The sequence below is a fragment of the Erpetoichthys calabaricus genome, chromosome 5, assembly GCF_900747795.2.
Source record: "Erpetoichthys calabaricus chromosome 5, fErpCal1.3, whole genome shotgun sequence".
In the NCBI taxonomy this organism is placed as follows: Eukaryota; Metazoa; Chordata; class Cladistia; order Polypteriformes; family Polypteridae; genus Erpetoichthys; species Erpetoichthys calabaricus.
Window position 1 is genome coordinate 144,107,235 of NC_041398.2, and position 23,963 is coordinate 144,131,197.

Genomic DNA, 23,963 nt, shown 5'->3' on the forward strand with positions numbered 1-23,963 from the left:
GTATGACACTGTATCATTGACTGTCAATAGTTAGTGTTGTTATGATATGACTACAAAGAATGATTTATTTTATAAAGTCGACTTAAGATTAAAGAAGTTTACACTTTATGCCTGTGGCTATGCTATTATAATTTGGGTTGACAAATCAGGCCGCATCAGGGGTCCGCGAATATTGTATGGCTTGTAAAGGGGTCCCAGGGCTGAAAAAGTTTGAGAACCACTGCTGTAGGCGATGCAGAAGATTTAACTAAAAGTGCAGTTTGCCAGGCAATTTGTAAAGTCTGTTTGGCTCTGAAATATTTCCTTCGGGTTTTCATAGTGTTTCCTGGACACTTGCGTGTGCAGACAATAAAAGAGGTGTTTCATGCCATTACAGGTAGGTAATACACAGGCTAAAACACCCACAGTACCATGAAGAATCTCAATCAGCCTAACATTCTCATTACCAGGATTTCCAAATGTGATTGGGGCACATGGGACTGATCAGAGTGGAGTTTGATCAAACATTATTTGGAAAATGTACCTCTCCTCCTGATGAATAATCAGACACAGTGTATTCATGAAATATTTGACCTTCGTCAATATCTCGTTGGTCAGACACAGGTTCAAGGGATATGACATTCCCTGCAACTGACCCAACAAAAAAGAGGGCTACATGGAACATACCTATGGCACACATGGAGGACAAATATATGCAATGACCATCCTTTACCTGAAATGAAGTGACCACTGCATCCTGCCACTGGTTCTGAGGAGGAGCTTCCCCCTGGAATGCCCTCAGAAACAGGGTGATGGGCATTTTGCTGGAGAGCCAACTCTTCTGCAGGGGTTAGGTCTGGACCGCGTGGACCTCCACCTGTTTTTTGCTTGTCTGCCTTTTTATTAGCTTTAAAAATAATGTTTTTTATATTATATATGATTCTTTATGTCAACAATTCTTTAAATAGTTATATACCAATATTTATCAGTTTGAAGTACAGTGATCCCTCGCTATATCGCGCTTCGCCTTTCGCGGCTTCACTCCATCGCGGATTTTATATGTAAGCATATTTAAATATATATCGCGGATTTTTCGCTGCTTCGCGGGTTTCTGCGGACAATAGGTCTTTTAATTTCTGGTACATGCTTCCTCAGTTGGTTTGCCCAGTTGATTTCATTGGCAGATGGCTGAGAAGCTATCCAGCTTACTTTCTCTCTTCCTCTCTCGCTCTCTCTCTCTCTTGCGCTGACGTAGGGGGGTGTGAGCAGGGGGGCTGTGTGCAGCTGCTTCCTGAAAGGACATGCTGCACGGAGCTTCGCATACTTAAAAGCTCAAAGGGCGCGTATTGATTTTTTTTATCTGTCTCTCTATCTCTCTCTCTCTCTCTCTCTCTCTCTTCCTGCTCCTGACAGAGGGGGTGCGAGCTGCCGCCTTCAACAGCTTTGTACCGGCGGTGCTTCGCATACTTAAAAGCCAAAAAGCCCTATTGATTTTTTTTTTGACTGCTTGCTTTGCACTCCTTTGAAAAGGAAGATATGTTTGCATTCTTTTAATTGTGAGACAGAACTGTCATCTCTGTCTTGTCATGGAGCACAGTTTAAACTTTTGAAAAAGAGACAAATGTTTGTTTGCAGTGTTTGAATAACGTTCCTGTCTCTCTACAACCTCCTGTGTTTCTGCGCAAATCTGTGACCCAAGCATGACATTCTAAAAATAACCATATAAACATATGGTTTCTACTTCGCGGATTTTCCTATTTCGCGGGTGGCTCTGGAACGCAACCCCCGCGATGGAGGAGGGATTACTGTATATTCTTGTACTTCACTTTAACCTGTTCCCACGTTCTCCTTGTGCTCACGTTTGATCTGGAATTATGACATATTAAATAATAATTAATCTGACACATAGGAAATGAAACTCTGCATTCAGTAAGAACAATGCACACTACTTAGCGTTTAATTTGTCGGCCACTTTTTGCCAGCCGTCTTTTCTGGTCTGGGCTGCTTTTGCAGTGTTACCCCTTGTGCATATTAAATCTTGAAATTCTTCATGTCCTTCGAATAAAAGGTCTTGCGCCGCGTGTGTGAAAAAAAAATGCGCCCGTTCTTTCGTCATTTTGTTACAGCCTATGAAAGACTTGCTGATCGTGTTTTCTAGACTCAATATATATGGGCTTTTCACTCAGCGCGGGTGCACGCATTCATCTCGTATGATTAGATCCAGCTCGACTAATCTAATACACGGCTGCGTTTGAAAAACCGACCTATCCCGGATGAGTGTCACCGGCATTAACTCATCCAAGATGAGTTACCTGATCTCGGATGATTTAAGCAACGTAAAAAAAATACCCCCCTGCTCCGAGCAGGTTTGAGGATTAGGATGTGTTGCTATGACAACACTTCCAGCAAGAGTTTCGAAAAACCGACAGATCCACGATCAGGCCAAATTGTCAACAATTACATCCGGCTAAACGACTAATCCACGTATGAAAAATACCCCCCTGGGGGGTATTTTTCGTACATCGCTTAAACCATCCGAGATCAGGTGCCTCATCTTGAATGAGTTAATGCCGGTGAAACTCATCCAGATAAGTCGGTTTTTCAAACGCAGCTGTGTATTAGATTAGTCGAGCTGGATCTAATCATACGAGATGAATGCGCGCGCCCGCGCTGAGTGAAAAGCCCATATATATTGAGTCTAGAAAACATGATCAGCAAGTCTTTGATTAGGCTGTAACAAAATGACGAAAGAACGGGCGCTTTTTTTTTTTCACACACGCGGCGCAAGACCTTTTATTCGAAGGACACGAAGAATTTCAAGATTTAATATGCACAATCGGTAACACTGCAAAAGCAGCCCAGACCAGAAAAGACGGCTGGCAAAAAGTGGCCGAAAAAATTAAACGCTAAGTAGTGTACATTGTACTTAGTGAATGCAGCGTTTCATTTCCTATGTGTCAGATTAATTATTATTTAATATGTCATAATTCCAGATCAAACGTGAGCACAAGGAGAACATGGGAACAGGTTAAAGTGAAGTACAAGAATATACTTCAAACTGGTAAATATTGGTATATAACTATTTAAAGAATTGTTGACATAAAGAATCATATATAATATAAAAAACATTAATTTTAAAGCTAATAAGGAGGCTGACAAGCAAAAAACAGGTGGAGGTCCACGCGGTCCAGACCTAACCCCTGCAGAAGAGTTGGCTCTCCAGCAAAATGCCCATCGCCCTGTTTCTGAGGGCATTCCAGGGGGAAGCTCCTCCTCAGAACCAGTGGCAGGAAGTAGTGGTCACTTCATTTCAGGTAAAGGATGGTCATTGCATATTTGTCCTCCATGTGTGCTATAGGTATGTTCCATATAGCCCTCTTTTTTGTTGGGTCAGTTGCAGGGAATGTCATATCCCTTGAACCTGTGTCTGACCAACGAGATATTAATGAAGGTCAAATATTTGATGAAGACACTGTGTCTGATTATTCATCAGGAGGAGAGGTACACTTTCCAAATAATGTTTGATCAAACTCCACTCTGATCAGTTCCATGTGCCCCAATCACATTTGGAAATCCTGGTAATGAGAATGTTAGGCTGATTGTGGGATTCTTCGTGGAACTGTGGGTGTTTTAGCCTGTGTATTACCTACCTGCAATGGCATGAAACGCCTCTTTTATTGTCTGCACACGCAGGTGTCCAGGAAACACAATGAAAACCTGAAGGAAATATTTCAGAGCCAAACAGACTTTACGAATTGCCTGGCAAACTGCACTTTTCGATAGCTGTTCCGCATCGCCTACGGTATATAAAAAAGTGCCGCTTGCAAGAAACCTCAAAGCAATGCCTACTGTCTGTGTGGTTGTGAGAGCCCGACTTCGCCGAGTTTGACTTCGAATATACGGAGCTAATAAATCTTTGAGGTACAATATTCCCCCTCGGCTAAAGCGGTATCTTTCGTACAGAATTTCCTCCGGGGGCAATAAAGGATCTTGCCGATCGCGCAAAACCCTCTTTATATGAAATTCTCTTCGTATAATTTGCACACCAATATCAATTGGTCGCTCATTCATGAACGGCGAAGCCCTGACTGGATGACTTCCATGCACCGTCACTGATCACGTGTGTAAACTAATCCTTGTTTACGCAGAACAAACCTGCTCCGAGCAGGTTTGCGGATTTGGATGTGTTGCTATGACAACACTTCCAGCAAGAGTTTCAAAAAACCGACAGATCCAGGATCAGGCCAAATCGTTAACAATTACATCCGGCTAAGCGAGTAATCCACGTACGAAAAATACCCCCCTGGTCTACTGATGTCTACGTTAAATGAACAACAACAACAGCATTTATTTATATAGCACATTTTCATGCAAACAATGTAGCTCAAAGTGCTTTACATGATGAAGAAAGAGAAAAAATAAAAAATAAATAAGAATTAAAATAAGGTAACTAATTAACATAGAATAAAAGTAAGGTCCGATGGCCAGGGAGGACAGAAAAAAACAAAAACTCCACACGGCTAGAGAAAAAAAAAAATCTGCAGGGGTTCCAGGCCACGAAACCGCCCAGCCCCCTCTAGGCATTCTACCTAACATAAATGACCTCAATCAGTCCTCATGGTATTCAGGCTTGACATGGAAGAACTTGATGATGACAGTCATGTGGACTTCTGGCCGTGTAATCCATCAGTGTAGGGACATCACGTTGCTTTGATTAGGTGGTGGTGGTGCAGATCGCTACCACAGAAAACCACAAAAAGAACAGAAGAGTAAGTAGGGGTTAGTATGGATTTTGAAGCCATCATGAATAATAATGATAATTAACTGAATATACAGAGCATCAGGATTAAACTAAAATGAAGCTATGAGAAAGCCATGTTAAAGTAATGTATTTTCAGCAGTTTTTTAAAGTGCTCCATTGTATTAGCCTGGCGAATTCCTATTGGCAAGCTATTCCAAATTTTAGGTGCATAACAGCAGAAGGCTGTGGTGAAATTAACCACCATGCCACGCTGCCATTAAAAGGCAGCACTGCAGCTTTTTAGGTGTCTGTACTTGTTTATCCAAACGAGGGTCAAAAGGAAATGGACCCTATGCTGGTAACATCCATCCATCCATTTTTCAACCCGCTGAATCCGAACACAGGGTCACGGGGGTCTGCTGGAGCCAATCCCAGCCAACAAAGGGCACAAGGCAGGAACCAATCCCGGGCAGGGTGCCAGCCCACCGCAGGACACACACAAACACACCCACACACCAAGCACACACAAGGGCCAATTTAGAATCGCCAATCCACCTAACCTGCATGTCTTTGGACTGTGGGAGGAAACCGGAGCGCCCGGAGGATACCCACCCAGACACGGGGAGAACATGCAAACTCCACGCAGGGAGGACCCGGGAAGCGAATCCAGGTCCCCAGGTCTCCCAACTGCGAGGCAGCAGCGCTACCCCTTGCGCCATTCTGGTAACAGTAAGTACATAATGCATAGCTCATTGCGAGGCATATTCACACATGCAGGGTACAGAGTTGTAAGTCTACACTACTATAATAATGACCTAAAAACTTTCAATCTACATGTTTGGGGTGTGGGTGGAAAAATAGACAAATGCATGTATAAATGGGAAGAATGTGTAAATACAGTCAGTAGCCAAACTAACATTTGAACTCCTGATGTTGTGTTTCAGCAAGGATTCTCCAACGGCTGGGTTCCAAATTCATGATTTAGGTCTGTTTTGTTTATTTTTGTTTCTCTTATTTATGTTAATGCCAATTTTGTTGATTGTTTGCATTCTTCTTTGTTTTTGACTGTGTCCATGTATGTAAGCTGTCTGGGTTATGTTCTGTGTGTACTGTGGGTGGCCCCCAAAAGTGGGGCCACCTGCCAATCAGCAGCATGATCTTTCCTCCACCCTATAAATCTGGAGGGTCTCTCATAGTTTATTTTGAACTCACCATTTATTGTAGGTGAGTTTTTGTATTTAACAGTGCTTTTGTGAATCTGTGGTTTTCTGGATTCATTTCCTATTTTGCTGTTTTCACTGAATTTGTGATTTGGAAATTTGTTTGCTTGGATTACGTTGTGTTTTAGGCAACCCCATTTTGCCACTGTGCTCTTTGGAACTTGACAGTATCACATAGCATCTTTTGTGGAAATAAAACATTTTATAAAGTTTCTGTGGTTGCCATTTTTAATGGCCAGAGTTTGGTGGTACACCCCCCTCTAGTGAGTATTATTGGAAATGCTTTTGCAACTTTTTGGGATTTATGTGTTTTGGAACTCCTACTTCAAAACACCTGAAGAGAACTGCCGATAAAAGAAAAGGCAAAGCATAAGTTGATATTTTGTGTGTTGGCTAAGTGTTTGCACAATGCTAATAACAACTCATTGGTAATTTTTTTGTGAAGGAGAAGCTTATATTGGAGCCATCATTAAATGCTTCAACTGTTCTAATGCAAATGATGTATACAGTATAGTGAAACTGAAAATCAAGATTTAATGGCTCACAGGTCCAGAAGACTGGGTTAGAATCCTGCATTAGTAACTGTGTAGATTTTGTTCTTACTGTAAGGTTTTCAATGTGTACTCCTGCTTTCCTCCCACATCCCAAAGAGTTGTGTGTTAGATGGTGGCAATACAGTGGGGCAAAAAAGTATTTAGTCAGCCACCAATTGTGCAAGTTCTCCCACTTAAAAAGACGAGAGAGGCCTGTAATTTTCATCATAGGTATACCTCAACTGTGAGAGACAAAATGGGGAAAAAAATCCAGAAAATCACATTGTCTGATTTTTAAAGAATTTATTTGCAAATTATGGTGGAAAATAAGTATTTGGTCACCTACAAACAAGCAAGACTTCTGGCTCTCACAGACCTGTAACTTCTTCTGTAAGAGGCTCCTCTGTCCTCCACTCGTTACCTGTATTAATGGCACCTGTTTGAACTCATTATCAATATAAAAGAAACCTGTCCACAACCTCAAACTGTCACACTCCAAACTCCACTATGGCCAAGACCAAAGTGCTGTCAAAGGACACCAGAAACAAAATTGTAGACCTGCACCAGGCTGGGAAGACTGAATCTGCAATAGGTAAGCAGCTTGGTGTGAAGAAATCAACTGTGGGAGCAATTATTAGAAAATGGAAGACATACAAGACCACTGATAATCTCCCTTGATCTGGGGCTCCACGCAAGATCTCACCCATGGGGTCAAAATGATCAGAAGAACGGTGAGCAAAAATCCCAGAACCACACGGGGGAACCTAGTGAATGACCTGCAGAGAGCTGGGACCAAAGTAACAAAGGCTACCATCAGTAACACACTACGCAGCCAGGGACTCAAATCCTGCAGTGCCAGACGTGTCCCCCTGCTTAAGCCAGTACATGTGCAGGCCCGTCTGAAGTTTGCTAGAGAGCATTTGGATGATCCAGAAGAGGATTGGGAGAATGTCATATGGTCAGATGAAACCAAAATAGAACTTTTTGGTAAAAACTCTACTCGTCGTGTTTGGAGGAGAAATAATGCTGAGTTGCATCCAAAGAACACCATACTTACTGTAAAGCACGGGGGTGGAAACATCATGCTTTGGGGCTGTTTTTCTGCAAAGGGAACAGGACGACTGATCCGTGTAAAGGAAAGAATGAATGGGGCCATGTGTTGTCAGATTTTGAGTGAAAACCTCCTTCCATCAGCAAGGGCATTGAAGATGAAACGGGGCTGGGTCTTTCAGCATGACAATGTTCCCAAACACACTGCCCGGGTGACAAAGGAGTGGCTTTGTAAGAAGCATTTCAAGGTCCTGGAGTGGCCTAGCCAGTCTCCAGATCTCAACCCCATAGAAAATCTTTTGAGGGAGTTGAAAGTCCATGTTGCTCAGCGACAGCCCCAAAACATCACTGCTCTAGAGGAGATCTGCATGGAGGAATGGGCCAAAATACCAGCAACAGTGTATGAAAACCTTGTGAAGACTTACAGAAAATGTTTGACCTCTGTCATTGCCAACAAAGGGTATATAACAAAGTATTGAGATGAACTTTTGTTATTGACCAAATACTTTTTTTCCACCATAATTTGCAAATAAATTCTTTAAAAATCAGACAATGTGATTTTCTGGATTTTTTTTTTCTCATTTTGTCTCTCATAGTTGAGGTGTACCTATGATGAAAATTACAGGCCTCTCTCATCTTTTTAAGTGGGAGAACTTGCACAATTGGTGGCTGACTAAATACTTTTTTGCCCCACTGTAAAATTCATATTTCAGAGCGTTACCTAATAATTTGTTTATAAGTCTGGGAATTTTAACAAAATGTAAATTCTAGGTGGATACAGGATTAATGACAAATTAGTGGTGACGGCTGATAAGGTATGCTTTTGGCAGAAACTACCATCTTGCATAATTTTCCTGTACCATTTTATTTAATTCTCCATTAATTGTATTAAAATGCTAACAGCACTGAATGCTACAGAGCTCTAATAACGTCAGTGCCACGTTTACTTGTCTGCTTATTTGTAAGAAACATTTCTTAATGAGCAGACAAGTGAAAATGGAAGTGAAGTACTGTATTTAGCATTGATTTTTGTTAATGCCCGTGTCTGCTCTGTTCATTGCTAATCATCAATATTTGTGCACAATTAAGGGTGCAGATTCTACATGGTAACAAAAGATAGCAACCAAAGAAATTTAAGCAAGTAAATCCATGGCAAATTGGTTGGAATAAAAACATGTAAGCATTGAGGTCTCCCAGGATAGAACTTAAAAAGTGATCTAACACCTTTTATATCAAATCTATATGAAAGACTTTGGTACAACAAGGAGATCCAGCTTTGTGACCAGGGTGCACCATGCATGGAGTCTGCAGGAGTTTCCTTTTTTCCTATTGTTGGAGGTTTTCATCCATTTTTTTGGTTTTTGGGGTGGCAGGATGGTATTCTTCTCCACTTATTACTCCTTTTTTTGTTTTTGTGAATAAAAAATGTCTTTGGTGTGTACCTTCTCTATTCTTGTCCTACAATAAAGGTTTACTGAGGACTTGATTTGCAACATAAGCAAACTAGTGATTTTAAAATGATCCAGTACTGGTGAATGTGCCTAGAGATGTACTGGCTGATTACCTGTTCTGTACTCATTTTTGTCTGAATAAGCTCTGGATCCCAACAACTCTAAATTTAATTAAACAAGCAAGTAAAATACACTACAACATCCTCCTTTTTGCACAGTGCTACTTGTCTTTAGTGTAGCAGGTAAGTGTGCACCTTTCACTAATGTAAAGAATCATGGGAGATATTCAAGTCTATCTTAATGGAATTTCCCAACAGCCCTGGCCAGGATACTTTCAGGTTCATTCTACAAACAGATCATTATGTATTAATAGGGACAGGGGCTTAATTGTGACCCATCACCCTATATTATATAGAGCTACATATACTGTCATCTCAATATGAAAGGAAGGGCAAACAAGTAAAATGTAATGTGGACTATCAGAAGGTCAAGCAAGGTCCTCTAAAAAATAGTAAGTGATAGCACAGGACCCTGCTGAGTGCTGATACATTATCGAGGTCTGGAAGACAGAGAGGGATAGGAGGTTGCCACAGTGTCAACTGTAAATTGTGGAGGACAGTCCATGGAGCAGAACTCTGAGAGCATTACTCAACTCCATAAATGATTCTGATGATTACTCCAGAAGTCACCCAAGGATATGGTTCAAAGACAGCCCGTACCTCACTGAAGATTCAGTTGGTAGAGGATTTGGGGTGAAGGCTCAACTTGAGAGCCAAAGGGCCCAGTATGGAGAGAGAAATGGGAGATAGGACAGGATTGGAATTTGTGTGCTTGGCAGTGGGCAACCAGGCTGGCCAGGGGTGTATCAGGTTTGTTACTGTGACATGTTTATTTAGTAGTTTGCAATTTCTCTTGCTAATCCTTACCTGTGCTTTTTATGTTGATATAAACATATTTCTGAGAAGTTATAGACACTGTGGAATTGGGTGGGAGTGAAAAATACCCCTTCTTGTTAATGAATTATTGATTGCAGCATTTGCGCACTTTTACACCATTGTCACAGTAGAGCTAAATATAAAAAAGCTGACTAAACTAGCCAAACATTTGATATGAAAAAGGGAGGCAGATGAGTGAAAATAAGAATAAGACAACAAGCAAATAATGACTAATGCAGTTATTATAAACCAATGAGATTAATATAAGCTTTCACTTTGTTGTTCATTTACAGTTTTACTTCTAGCTTGACTGCATATTTTTTTTTTTTGTTTCACAAACAACAATCATCACCACATTATCACCATTGGCTCTTTGCACTCACTGCAATGAGACAACAGCAGAGGCATCCGCCACAAACCAACTGCCACCACTTTTTACTACAGACATACTTACCTGTGATCACTTCAACTGAATTAGACTGGCAGAATGCACTTACATTTCCAAACACATCTCTGTTCACCTTCAAATGCAACAAAATTGTCATCATATTGTTACATGCTTTAGGTAGTCTGCCTTAAGACCACGTCAGATTTGTCTCCATCATTTGCTGTTCCACTCACTTGCACCTCATTCCTTAAGTGAGAAACAAGATTAGCACTGACGCTAATGAATAAACAGTTAACTGTACAGGTTTTGGTTTTACTTTTTGAAAAACAGCTTAGACATTTCACATTATGTCTCACATAGGATTTATATTCTGTTAATCAAAGGGTCTCTATACAGATAGACACTCCAAACTGTTTAGATAGATACTTTATTAATCCCACTACAATATGGAACCATAGAATATCAGGTGCAAGACAGGAAACATCCCTGGACAGAATGCCAGTCAATCATAAGACATTCTCACTAAAACTAGACAAATTTAGTGTCTAGTTTCTCTAATCCATGTCTTTTAAAAATGGAATGCCAATATGAATATTGCAAAAAAAAAAAAAAAAAAAAAATCCACTGAAATAGAGAGAGCATGCAAATTCCACATTAACAGCGCCCAAGCTATAATGTGACCTTAGAATTAAATCTGTATGAACCAGTAGCACTAATATTTGAGCCATCCTTGCATTTTTTGTCACATAAAATTTGTGTTACCTTACATTCTACATGTCTTTCTCTGTAGGTTTTCTGACTTTCTCGCTAGATCCGAAAGATGTACATTTTAGAATAACAGGCAACTCTAAAAAATTGTACTGATTTTAAGTGTTTGTGCCTTCCTTTGGACCAGCATCCAACCAAGGGGGTGCCCCATCTTGTGCCAAACAGGCAGCAGCTCCTCGTGTCCTTGAATTTAATAAGCACTTCGGAAAATAAATGGACAATTCTGTAGAAAGCAATAGCTCCCACATCTTCCTGCTTTACATAACATTTATCTGTACCAAAAACATACTGTGTACAAGAAATAAACAAATACTTTATAGATTTAGGCATGCCAACCCCATTTCTGAAATTGGAATTTCTCCACCACAAACCATTTCTGCTATATATAGGATTCAGTGAAAAAAAAACTGTGGATTTTTTGAAAACGTTTTTATGGCATAAATATTTTTTATGCTCAGAATATTATTTCAAGAATATTCAGAGCTGAAAATGGCACACCTTCTAGTATTTAACATTAATTGAAGTGGAAATAAACCAATATCAGGTATTTACTACACGTTTGTTTCTCTCAATCAGAACATTTTTTCTCTCTTATTCCTTCAAAATATATAAGAATTTATATTTAGAAGCATAAAAAACTATTTAATTTCCAGAAGAGAGAAAGTTGTTTAAATGTTTATACAAAAATATGCAAGGTCAAGTTGATCAATACATTGTCTTGATCAGGTAATAAGTAAGCAAAGCGTAAAAGATACATACCCTTCCCTTACTGAGGGGAAAAAAGCATGTGCTATAAATTTCTTGGAAATACTAAGGCAGAAACTATGAAGAACTAGTTGTGGAGCTTCTTTCTTCCTACCAAGCACTTGGGTGCAAAATGTCTTTAAAAATCAATTTCCTACACTCTAATTTGGATTTTGCTCCACAGGACATGGAAGCAGTCTCAGATGAACACAGAGAATTAGAATGGAAAGTAGAGTGACTCTATGTTACCAGACATCTGTTGGTCATTCCACTGTGAAACACCTTCAGAGGATTATAACAGAAATACCATGCAAGTACTTTTTGTAACAATTAACATTAAGTAACAATTATATTTAAAACAATTATATATGTAATTTATACCTTTTCAAGTCCAAGTTAATTTTCAAAATAAAAAATAACCTTTCCTTTAAAATGGTGGTTTTAATTTTATACTTTAATATCTTAACAACTAGGTGTGATAGAGGAATTCTGTTGTTAGATTTGGAGTCAGCACCCACAGCTCTATAAAGAACACCTAAAATTTTTGACACAAGTGAAAAAGGTTTTTTTTTTTGACCAGTGTAATTAGAAAATACCCCCCAAAAAAGGTTCAATTAGTCTAATAACACTGCTGCCATATTTAGTCCCTTTTTTTAAACACTCATTTAATAGAATACATTTCATTTTTTGTTACAGCTCCTTCATAACACTTTCGCACCATCCACTGTCTGAAATGAAATATCATCTGCTCAACCCTGCATCAAATATGAGGTTTCCCCCTCCCCAACTCTTCTAAGTATTAACATCCTCACAATAATATCTATCTCATATTTTTCCTGTTTTATTTTCTAGTAGGATCTCAAACTTGGGCAGGCTCTGCTCTCCAGCATCTCCAATATCCATATCCTTCTTTCCACATCACCCAGTCCAGGATCATCCCATTCAGTCTTCATTTTGTCTTTTTCATCACAGCTATCATTAGGGAGCGTCTTGTCTGAACTTGTCTCTTTTAAACATCTTGTATTGGTTTGTAGCATGTTGTTGAAGTGTATGTTATTACCATACCTCAGTTGAATGAGCCCACTTAGGCCTTTAGATAGAAAGTTACAGAAGGAAAGGAATTTAACACGATTTACAAACAACCGGAAAACACTCCACTGTCCAGAAGATCATCTACAATTGGAGATAACTTGAAACAACTGCCAACATGTTCAGACCAGGCTGCACCAGCAAGTTCAGCTTGACAGCATCACACAAGATGCTAAAACAAGTTTCTAAGAACCCACTGTTCATGTCAAAGTGCACGAGTCTACCATTAAAAAGGCTGCACAAATTAGATCTCTATAGGAGGCATGCTAAGAAGAAACATTTGCTGTCTAGAAAAAAAAAAAAAAAAAACATCAGGGACACACTAAAGTTTGCTCATGAACACCTAGGCAAAATCTAGGTTTTCTGAAACAATGTGCTATGATGTGGACAGACAAGGTGAAAACAGTTATCTGGCCATGCTATTTGAAGACATGCTCAGTGAGAACCAAAGACAGCATTTGACCAGAAGAACTGGATACCAACTTGGGGCTGCTTTGCTGCATAAAACCCTGGGCAGCTGATAATCATAAAATGCACTATTAATTCTTCATTGTACCAGTGGCCGTTTGAGAATAACGTAACATCATCTGTCAGAACGCTGAAGCTGAACAGAAAGTGGAAAGAAAGAAATGAGGATTCTAGTATGTCCGGTTATTCGTCATGTGGTGACTGTGGCAATGTGCAGCGTCATTTGCATGCCCCCAAGTCAAAGCTCGGTTATGAATTCCATCCACATGCTGTGGGGGGTTGAAATGGGCTGTACATGCAAGAAACCTGTCAAAGATCACACAGCTGATGGGATTCTGCATAACACAGTGGGAAAAACTCTCTCTAAGTCAATGTCAAGAGACTAGCAGAAAGTTGTATGAAATGCCTTTTCAGGTTGTTTCTGGCAAGGGGGGGGGGGGGGGGGGTAATACCAGCTATTAGAGCCAAGGGTGCACCTACAAACAGAAATGGTATATCTGTTCATTTTTCCATTGAAAAAAGTATTGCAAAGTCAAATTTTGACCCCCCGTCCCCTACATTACCTTTGTCTAAGGTTGCTGTTTAAATGAAGATTAACTCTTAATATGCCACCATTTATTAAAAAAAAAATCCACCCGGTATGCTTACTTTTTCGCATTGCTGTAATGTTGACTGAGAGTATCTGCATATGAAAAACAGAAGTAAAAAAGATTCTGCCTTAATAATCAGTGCAGACAACACAATTAAACATTTTAATAAATGCTTGAAATTATGTTGTGCACAATTACATTTGATTCAGTACCAGTTATAATTCAGGCAATTAAAATGGTATGCGTTTATCTGAATCAATACCATATTAAAAGAAGGATCAGGGCATACTATATTTTTGAGATAGAAAAATCTAAAAATTGGATACCCCCTTTCTATCAAGTTACTTGCACCCTTTCAATTGTTGTAGTAAGACAAGCGCCTGATGGTGACCTAAACCACAAAACGGTACTTCATTTCACCCTAGAATAAAAGTATCCGCGTTGGGCCTCGTGGCTGTTTAAGCAACAAAAGTATCAGTATCTGGTACATGAATCTACTGCGTTTACAGTTGCCACCCTGAAGAGACCTGATTTTTTGGGGATCGGATAATGGTCGCTTTTATATGTGGTACTTTAATTCGAGTTAAAATTCCATTTCCTAAAATTAAAACATTCAGATGGGATTGTCCCTCGAGGATGTGGCCTAACTACGTCATGTGCATAATATGACATGCTAACAGAAGAGGCGTGGTTAGAAACGATCGCGCAGATATCCGAATGTTATTCGTCTCGTTTGAAAGCCCTCCAACACAAAATAGCTAACTACACCATTTCATCACTCTTGGCTCCTGCTCCGTTGTGTATCCAAATTCTTCTCAGAACAGTGGTGAAGGAAATCACGGCAGAAAATGATAAAGCACGTAATTCCATTGTCGTTTTTCAGTAAGTCACGAGCTGTGCTTCTAAAACGTAGAACATTTAAGACCACGAGGAAAAAACACACGAGGGGATCCATGTTCACACCTCACCTGTGTCACAATGCCAGAATTCCATATAACACTGAAAAGTGTACATTTACTGTATATTATGTAATGTAAACAGCTACTGACATCAAATCGGACTTATTCACCATTTATTTACAGATGTTTAATATTTTCACGATTAGCGTAAAGTTCCCACAACGGAATAAAAGCTATGCGAATACTCCAAACAAAAATAATATTACGGTTAAAGGTTAGTTACAATGAAATCCAGAAGTAGATCCCGTCCAGCGCTGTGCTGCATTACATCTTGAAGCAAGTCAGTTTAATCCAAGGCTACATATTTCCCCAACATGCAATGAAAGATCACTTCTATGTAGTCCTTGTGTCCATCTAAAATGCTGTGCAAATGTTTGCCACGAAAACTGTTCAAATCAACAGCTATGCTTTCGTTTGTGTATATCTGATTTAGTAACGCGGGAAGACTTCTGTGGTAGCCTCGTTTTCTCTTTTTTTAAAGTTTTCTGAACGCTGCTGAAAATTACATCAAGTTACTACACTAAGCTCCTCTAAAATTAGTTAAATATAATAAACGCCGTGCCGTGACAAACATGAACATAAGCATTCATCGCGGTTACATGGTACATATGAAATAATCAGTGGCACCGTACGACTTCTCCTTTGCTTCTTCCTCTGTATGTGGCCCAGCCCCTCCGAAACACATGCCAAAGCTTCCTTCCTTCCTTCCTCCCTTCCACCAAGGCAGAAAGAGCCGTTGAGTCGCCGGTACTACCTGATAAAAACAGCCTACTGGACTGTAGACATTACTGGAACTGCCCCTTATCGTTCGTCACACTTTCGCGGCCACAGGGAAGTGAAAATGAAATTGAGCTTCCGATAAGTGACGGTAGCGTCCTAGCGCACCAATGATAGAGCGCGCCGGACTTCCGGGCTCCTCGCGCAAGACGCCCTCTAAAGGCCCAGGCAAGCGAACAAGACGGGAGGGGATTTCCAGGCGGATCAGTGTTTCCTTTACTTGTTTTGCTTTCGATCTGGACGCTGAGCAAAGCCAAGTTAAGTTTTAGTTTTGTTACTGGGCATTAGAAACTTAAGTGAGAGTGAATCAAAGGTTTTTCGAAACAAACTTTCCGTACTTATTAAGAATCAGTGCCCGCGGATCTTCTGCAAAGAACAGGCATTTTCTACCAGGTAACGACGACTATTATGATCCTTTTCGCTGCAGTTATTTATTTTGTTATAAACAGGAAGTGGCGCGGTTGCAGAATCTTAGATAATAAGGTCAGAGATGTGTGGATCATGTGAATCCGGAGAGCAGGACTGAGGTTTAATTTCACTTTTGGATTTCGACTTGATTTGTGTGTACGCTGTGTCAGCCGCTGCGTCTCTCTTCTTTTGATCTCAAATAATAATAAGCACTTCCTTTAAAAAGGCACGAGGGTGCTTGCTATCAATGCGATTTAAAGCTGATGTTACGAAAGCCGGAGTTTGAGTTCAAACGACTGCTCAGCAAGAGATTTTTTTTCCACCTGCGATCAACTGCAGGGCTTCTGCTCCCAGGGGCGGCGGTTGTTGCCAGACGCCAGGTTACCTTAACTGGTTGGGTTGGGTGGCTAAGGTACAAGCTACTAATTATTTGTCGAAGTAAACGCTTCAGTCGTTGGGCATCTGGACATTATTCACATGGACACGGCGAGGAAAACTGGCATTATGATTGGAATGCATTGGACGATCTTTAACTGTGTTCTGTTTATATGTTGATCCAGTTGTGCTGTCATAACACTGTTTTTCACCATGTGTCAAATTCAGAGTGAGATTATTTTGCTTATTTTTTACACCCTTTTGAGCAAACTGGATTATCTTCTTCTACTATCCTAATGTTGTGTTTTTCTTTTTTTTGGAATGCTAGCCAACTTCATTTTTTCCAGCTGTCCGAGCGGACTTTGAGCTCGCTCGTATGTGTGACGGCGCTTGCCCCTCTGCTTTTGCAGCACTAGACAGTTTGGTTTGATCGACACTCTGGAGAGCCAATGGTAAGGGAGAATTGCGGGACGCTAGCTAATCCAGTTGGGGACTATCAGAGGGCCACGCACACCTACTTTTAGTGGAGACCTGCGCAGTGTATGGTTTATCTTTGCGCACGTTTCGCTGTGTTTAGCTCTTTATACCCTTTGAAGTACAGTTTCTGATATTTATGGCACCTGTTTCTGCACGATGGTTGGTATTTTTAAAGCGGAAGGTTTTGGGGGTAGTGGCCAGCTACACAGTGTAAACAAGCCAGTCAACGTTTAATGAAAGCATGTGGTTTTCGCGTGTGCTGTGCCTGGCCGCGAGGGCGTTGCAACATTCGACCGCTGGAGCTGCAGACATGGTGATAAACGAACATTTGGAAGATTCATAATTGCCTTTTACACTAATACGAAGTACTAAAAAAGTATAAACTGCTATTTATAAAGAAGTCGGTATCACAGACAAAATTATTTGAGACTTGCGACGTATGGTTATATATTGCAGTATATACAGTGTATTGTGTAATCGGAGGTCAGACGTTCAAATTAGGGAAAGTCCATATTTACATATTGTGTAAAATAGAATATTGTGGAGTCCAGTGTCTTTTGCAAATACATGTAAATAATCAAGCTTCCAGGAAGTATATTTCAATTCTTGTTATGACAATAAAATGAATGTTAAACCAGTAAGTGAAATACAAGGCAACAATAAATGACTATAGTATACCAGTAGTGCAAATGAAACTAATGTATCTTGCAAAACACAGCATGTAAACTATACAATACGGAATATTATGTAGTGTAAACTATGCCGTGTACTTCTTGGGGTAAAAACTACTGAATGCTGCGTACCTGGTATTGATTCGGCACTCCGTTAGTCTACGTGTATGAACTGTTTGTTTTCCGATTTTATTTGGAGTTTTTCATTACGGTCAGGTTTCTTTTCGCAGCAGGTATGTAAATCATTTCAAGAGACGGTAAGGTAGTTTGTTCTGTATGGATAATATAAACTTGACCGTTGATCAAATCACTCAGTAGAAATATTGCATTTTCAAATTAGTTCTTAATTCTCGATTTTTGGCACCTGATGAATTAGGTATGTTTGTTTATTTTGTTGGAACAGACTTGATTTATATATCGCACCGTATTACTGTTTAAAAACGTCGGTCAGATTTTAACACACAGTCCTTTCCAAAAAGTTTTAAATGTTGAAGTAAATTGTAGGTGTTATCTATAGGAGGGTGTGCGGCCATTTTATTACCCTTCACGTTTAATAAAAGTAAATTAAGCTATTTTGTTTGTAATTATTTTGAATATATTAATATCCAGATATAAGTGAAATAAGACTTGAGTGGTAATAAAGTATTTATTTAGTCTTTTAATCTTTGATTTTTCACAGCTCAGAATTTAAAATATTCCTTACATTGGAGGCGTTGAATCCCTATCAGTATTGTGCATGTTGCTACCAGATAAACACTGTTGCCTGGAAGCCCCAACCAGGAAAAAAAGTCCCTTTAGAAGGCTGAACGGTTTTAAGGCACTATGATAATTACAACTGATAAATGGCGTTTAAGGAAAAACTACACCTTTCTGTCTTGCACCTGTGCTCACTGAAACTTTTTTTTCTTTTTTTAGTCAGTACTGGTGGAAAACAGGAAATCAGTTTCCACCAATACCAGATGTAACTCTTTTAAATTATATTTATACTGCCAAGTGGATAAGTTTGAGGTCACAATAAATACCAAATCACTGCTAAAGTTTTCTCATCTGTTATGTAAACATTAATTAGTAATCTAATACATGGGTAAGTTCAAATCCAATCCAGCAATTTGTCTCATCTTTCTGATGATTAGGCTAGCTTTTCCTCAATATGTACCAGAAAGCAGGGCTTGTGATTAAATTATCTGGTGCCAATTAAAAGTAACATTACTTTAACACATTAAATATCAATGATCACTTTATCTTATCAGTTAAAATTAATGTGATTGTAACACTGCTGAAGTAAAACTAAGGCCCCACCCACATTACTACATGCTTGTTTAACATTAGAATTACCAGAGCCTACGAAAAAACTCGTAGATCCGTCCCACCTTAAATCACTTCTTAAATCCGTTCGCACCTCTCCGCCATCGTCCTTTGTCTTCTAAATGTGTAGATAAAGACAAGCTGTAAGTAGCGGGTTATTCCATCCCCCCACCGACTTAGAACATGCACTAACTTCTCCCAGCTCATGCCTTGATTGATTATCTGGGAGTGAAGTGGAGTTTTAGAGTGGAAATAATAGATCGTTTTTTGGAACACACGCATTTCATGTGTGTTCCGTTTCTACAGTAATCTGTGTAAACACATTTTTAAAACGAACATTTTTCATATTCTAGTAGTAAATGACAAAATATAGGCATAAGCTATATAATGTATGAAGCCTGAAGTCCAAATATCAAAGAAACACTTTCACGAAAGGTACAAATATAACAGAACAAGTGCGCTTTTATTCAAAAATATAACTGCCAAAGAAAAATGCCGCCTTAGTGTGCGACATTGACACTCATTTACTGCGACTGCCGCCGTGGCGCAGCAGTATCAGTTGCTGACTGGGAATCACGAGGTCACGAGTTCGATCCTGCTCGACTTCCTTTTGAGAAGTGAACTGCTCTTATTTTTACTATTTTAGAATAAAAAGATACATTTGAGTTCAGTCTATAACAGCCGGTGTTTATGATATTTGTAAAGGTTAGCTTTGTTTTTGTTTTTGTTTTTTTTTTTTATTCACTTTTCATTCTCTCAGTCGCGTTCAGGATCCTTCCCTACCCCATCTGACACTGCTGTTTTCACATACACTGCAGAGCTATAGCGCGTCTTTATCACGATACATATGACCGCATGTTTTTTTTTCCCCAATTTTGCCAGTCCCCACATGTTGCTGTATGCTGTTTCTTTTGTACTCCAGGACATGCAGAGGAAAGCATAGTAAAGAGCAGTAACTTCAGCGCTATATGCAATCATCAGACACTCACCATATGACACTGCTGTTTTCACATAAAGACACGCTATAGCTCACCCAAGGAGCGCCCTTCCTACATTTACGACATGTACTTGTTGCAGTGTACACACCTCTCTGTGCTATGGTTCCTATTACACTGAACAAACACCTGTAATTTGCAGCTCTATTCATTATCTCAAAACACCACGCACATTCACAGTAATTTCCTGTTCTGTCCACCACTCACACCCATGCCCCAGTTCCTGCATAAATTCACACCCGATCTGACACTGTTCGTTTTGAAATAATATTGCATTAGTGTGATGATGTTTTCACATATATTGTCTTTCTTTCAGGTGTGTAATAGAAACCACAGCATAGAGAGAAGTGAGTACATTGTAACAGGTACACACATTGTAAATGTAAGAAAAACAATCCTTGCGTTTGTGTGAACTGTTAACATTTGAATCTGATGATTGCATATAGCGCTGTCTTATTCAGTGCGCTTATTCAGTGCGTGCAAGAACATGCACAACGCACATTTTAAAAAAAAGAGACAAATATATGTGATGTTTTGATGAAATCATTTTATGACGCGAATAGTACCAATCAGAAAACATCGTCGAAGTAATGCAATATTATTTGAAAACGAACCGCGTCAGATCGGGTATGAATTTATACTGTGGCGCTGTTAGAGTCAGATCAGAAGCTGAATAAGCTCCTGTTCTGACTCTTAAGTAAAAAAGCATGAATTAATCAACAGAAATAAATGTGATTGACAGTTTAAAATTAACGATTTACAGTGTATACCAATTTATAAATTTTATGTCCATTTGAGGTTACAAAGAAAAAAAAAAACACTTCCTCTCCAGCGGGGAATCGAACACTGGTCTCTAAGGCACAGCAAGGCTGCTGTGCTCTGATTCTGCATATCTTAGCATTACATAGGCTTCACACATTCTATAGTTTATGCCTACATTTTGTAACATTTATTACTACAATATGAAAAAGTTTCTGCTTTAACAATGTGTTTACACAGATTACTGTAGAAATGGAACACACATGAAATGCGTGTGTTCCAAATAACGATCTATTATTTCCACTGTAAAACTCTAGCAGTTCAGTCACTCCCAGATAATCAAACAAGGCATGAGCTGGGAAAACTTAGTGATCGTTCTGCGATGGTGGGGGATGGAATAGCCAGCTGCTTCCTGCTCATCTTAATCGGCACATTTAGAAGACAAAAGAGAGGTGAGAACGGTTTTAAGGTGGGCCGGATCTACGAGTTTTTTCGTAGACTCTGGTAATTCTAGTGTTAAAAATGCAGCAATCAGTCTCCATTTTTGCTTTTCGTCCACACTCTCCCAGCATTTTCAATCCACAAACTGATACTTTTAAAATCACTCACCATAGCAGTATACTTTTGAAAATGCAGTTTCAGCGTTGTGGATGGATGAAAATGCTGTTTTGTTTTTGAAACTCAGACCCTAATCATGCTCTGATTGGTTCTGACTTATTACATGTCTCTTCCCTGAGTGGATCCTGCTCATTACAACATCCTATTCCCTGACTGGTCCCTCTTCTCAGAAGAAAACCAAAATCCAGCATAGTGGGCATAGAAGAGTTTCTTTCCATGGTGCTTGTGTTGCTTACCTTTATGTATCTTAATTGCTTTTTGTACAGTTTAAATGCTGCATGCATGTGCAAAAAGGAAATAATTTACCATGTAAATGTGCCTTGAGCATGGGAAAGACGCTATATAAATAAAATGTATTATTATTATTATTATTACCATCTGTTACAGTTTTGTGATAAGTCAGTGACTGACAGAGTTAACAAAACTTTTGAAGATTTATTCCACCGATGTGAGCATGTCCAGTGTAGGCAAACATCTGCATCATATGTGTTTTCAGACATTTTGGTGTGGACGGAGATACTTTTATGAATGGTTTGGTTTGAAAGTTCTAGTATGGATGAAGATCATTTTGGTTTAAAACACTATTTTTAAATGAAAACATGTTAGTGTGGATGTTGCCTAATGAATCTTATCAATTTTATTCTTGTTGTGAATTGCTGCTTCTGGCCATAATAAATAAAATAGGAAATTTTTAATCCAGGTTAGTGTCTACTCTAAGTGAAGATAGTGTTAGTACCTTTTTAAGTGAGGAGTTAACAGATTTAGAATGTTTGAATCCAGCCCCGGTTAGGGTTGTACAGTATATGCTGAAAAAGTACTGGAAAATCCAATTTTTAAACTGGTACAGTTCCAGCATTACTGAAGTACACAATAGTTTTGAAAGACATTGTGCTCAGCTCTTTGTTTTTTGTGCTGTTTGACACGCTGTAGAGTCCACGGGGGGGGGGGGGGGGGGGGGGGGGGGTTGGGACAGATCCCCTCCCCCCACTCCCATTCAGTTCACTAGAGCAATCTTTCTTAAACTATGGGTAGTGAATGTTTATGATGAGTCGCCACATGATTGTGTTGTAAAATTACAAAAGTTCATCCATATGTGAATTCTGTGCCATGTGAAATGCCTGCCACTATTTATTGTACTTTTTATTGCAGCAGTATGTGAAACAATGCCATTGACGCAACAAGGAGAGCTTTCATTACCGTGGCATGAACATATAAGTTCTCATCAACTCCCATCTCACAGCATATTAAACAGTCACTCTGAGACGACTGACACAAAGACGCTAATAAGAAAGGGATAGAGAGGAGGAACCGACAATTGAGCTTGTGAGGTGAAGACACTGTTGTGTTAGTCTGAAATGTCAAAATGAAAATAACAGGTGCAGGACAAGGATGTGACAATTTTCAGAGTGTTATGAAGGGTATGTATATTGGGTGGAAGAGTATTTGTGTATGTGTTTATATATTGTCAGGTCCATAGGCTTTTGGACAGTGACACAATTTTCATAATTTTGTCTCTCTACGCCACCACAATGGATTTGAAATAACTTATTTGAAGTATAGACTTTCAGTTTTAATTTAAGGGGTTTACAAAAAATATTGTGTGATCCTTTTAGTAATGACTAATTATGTTAGTTTGTCCAAATACTTTTGAACCCCTGAGGGGAGACTATCTATAAAAAAGACTGTTGTTTCTTAAGGGCTCAACAATATTTTTGGTAAACCCCTTAAATTAAAGCTGAAAGTCAAAACTTCAGTCACATAATGATTTCTTGATTTCATATCCATTATCGTGGTGTACAGAGACAAAATTATGAAAGCTAGCCGATGCCGCAAGAATAGGAACAGAAAACGGTGAGAAAGGAATTCAGAAATCAAGAAGAAATAAATACTTCTTGAAAGACGCAGTTGTGAATAGGTGTTTTTGTGAAGAAGACAGATAATGAGTCGAAAGATCTAACCCTAGAAAAAGCCACGTACAACTGACCGTGGCTGAAGATTGGTATCAGGTCTGTGCTCTGGTCTTTGGGTATCCAACAGTGCATGTAGAATTTCCGGCCAAGCAGGATTACATGTGAAAGTGATAAATAAATCAGTCTTTCCGAATTTATGTACTATGGCCATGGCATCCTGATAGTTGTGTTGCATGTATCTTGGATTTCCTGGAAATGCGGACGGTAATATGATCATTTTGCCTACACATACATTGTTATTTTCAAAATACTAAATGTATTCCTCATTGCTAATCTGTACGTGTAAAATTGGCATTGAGTAAGCCTTATTTGCTTGGCGGTTCTTTTATCGGGAACATGTTGTAAATCTTTGTGCCAGCCAATGTCGCCATAAGGGAATAAAAGTGTGTAAACCATAGGATCGCAATTCATACTGAGCGTGGAAATCTGTTTACAGGAGTTGCCTATGGGATAGATGCAAATGTCCCTTTCGGCAGGCAGTTCGCCATCTCCTCCGACGAAAATCGTTGCAACATCAGTGTGACATGTCGGGGCATTTTATCGTCGTAAATCCTGCCTAGGGTTTTCCTTGAAAACCATTCGTACAGATTCTGTTGGATTGGAGTGAGCGATTTCATTCATGTGTTTGTATGATTTAGCGAAGGGGTTGATGGTTCTGAGCATGGAATCTAGCTGGAGAAGTAAATTTTCTTC

The 23,963-nt window shown here is 39.4% G+C and overlaps 1 protein-coding gene across 4 annotated transcripts in view; it reads left to right on the top strand.

Annotated features, from left to right (window-relative positions):
- Positions 1-15,832: 15,832 nt before the first annotated feature.
- Positions 15,833-23,963, top strand: part of irf2b (interferon regulatory factor 2b) — a 131,239-nt gene continuing 123,108 nt past the window's right edge. For all 4 annotated transcript variants that reach the window (XM_028802121.2, XM_028802124.2, XM_028802120.2 and 1 more), the window contains exon 1: positions 15,833-16,085. The gene's annotated coding sequence lies outside the window, so the exon portion shown is untranslated. The remainder of the gene's footprint in view (positions 16,086-23,963) is intronic.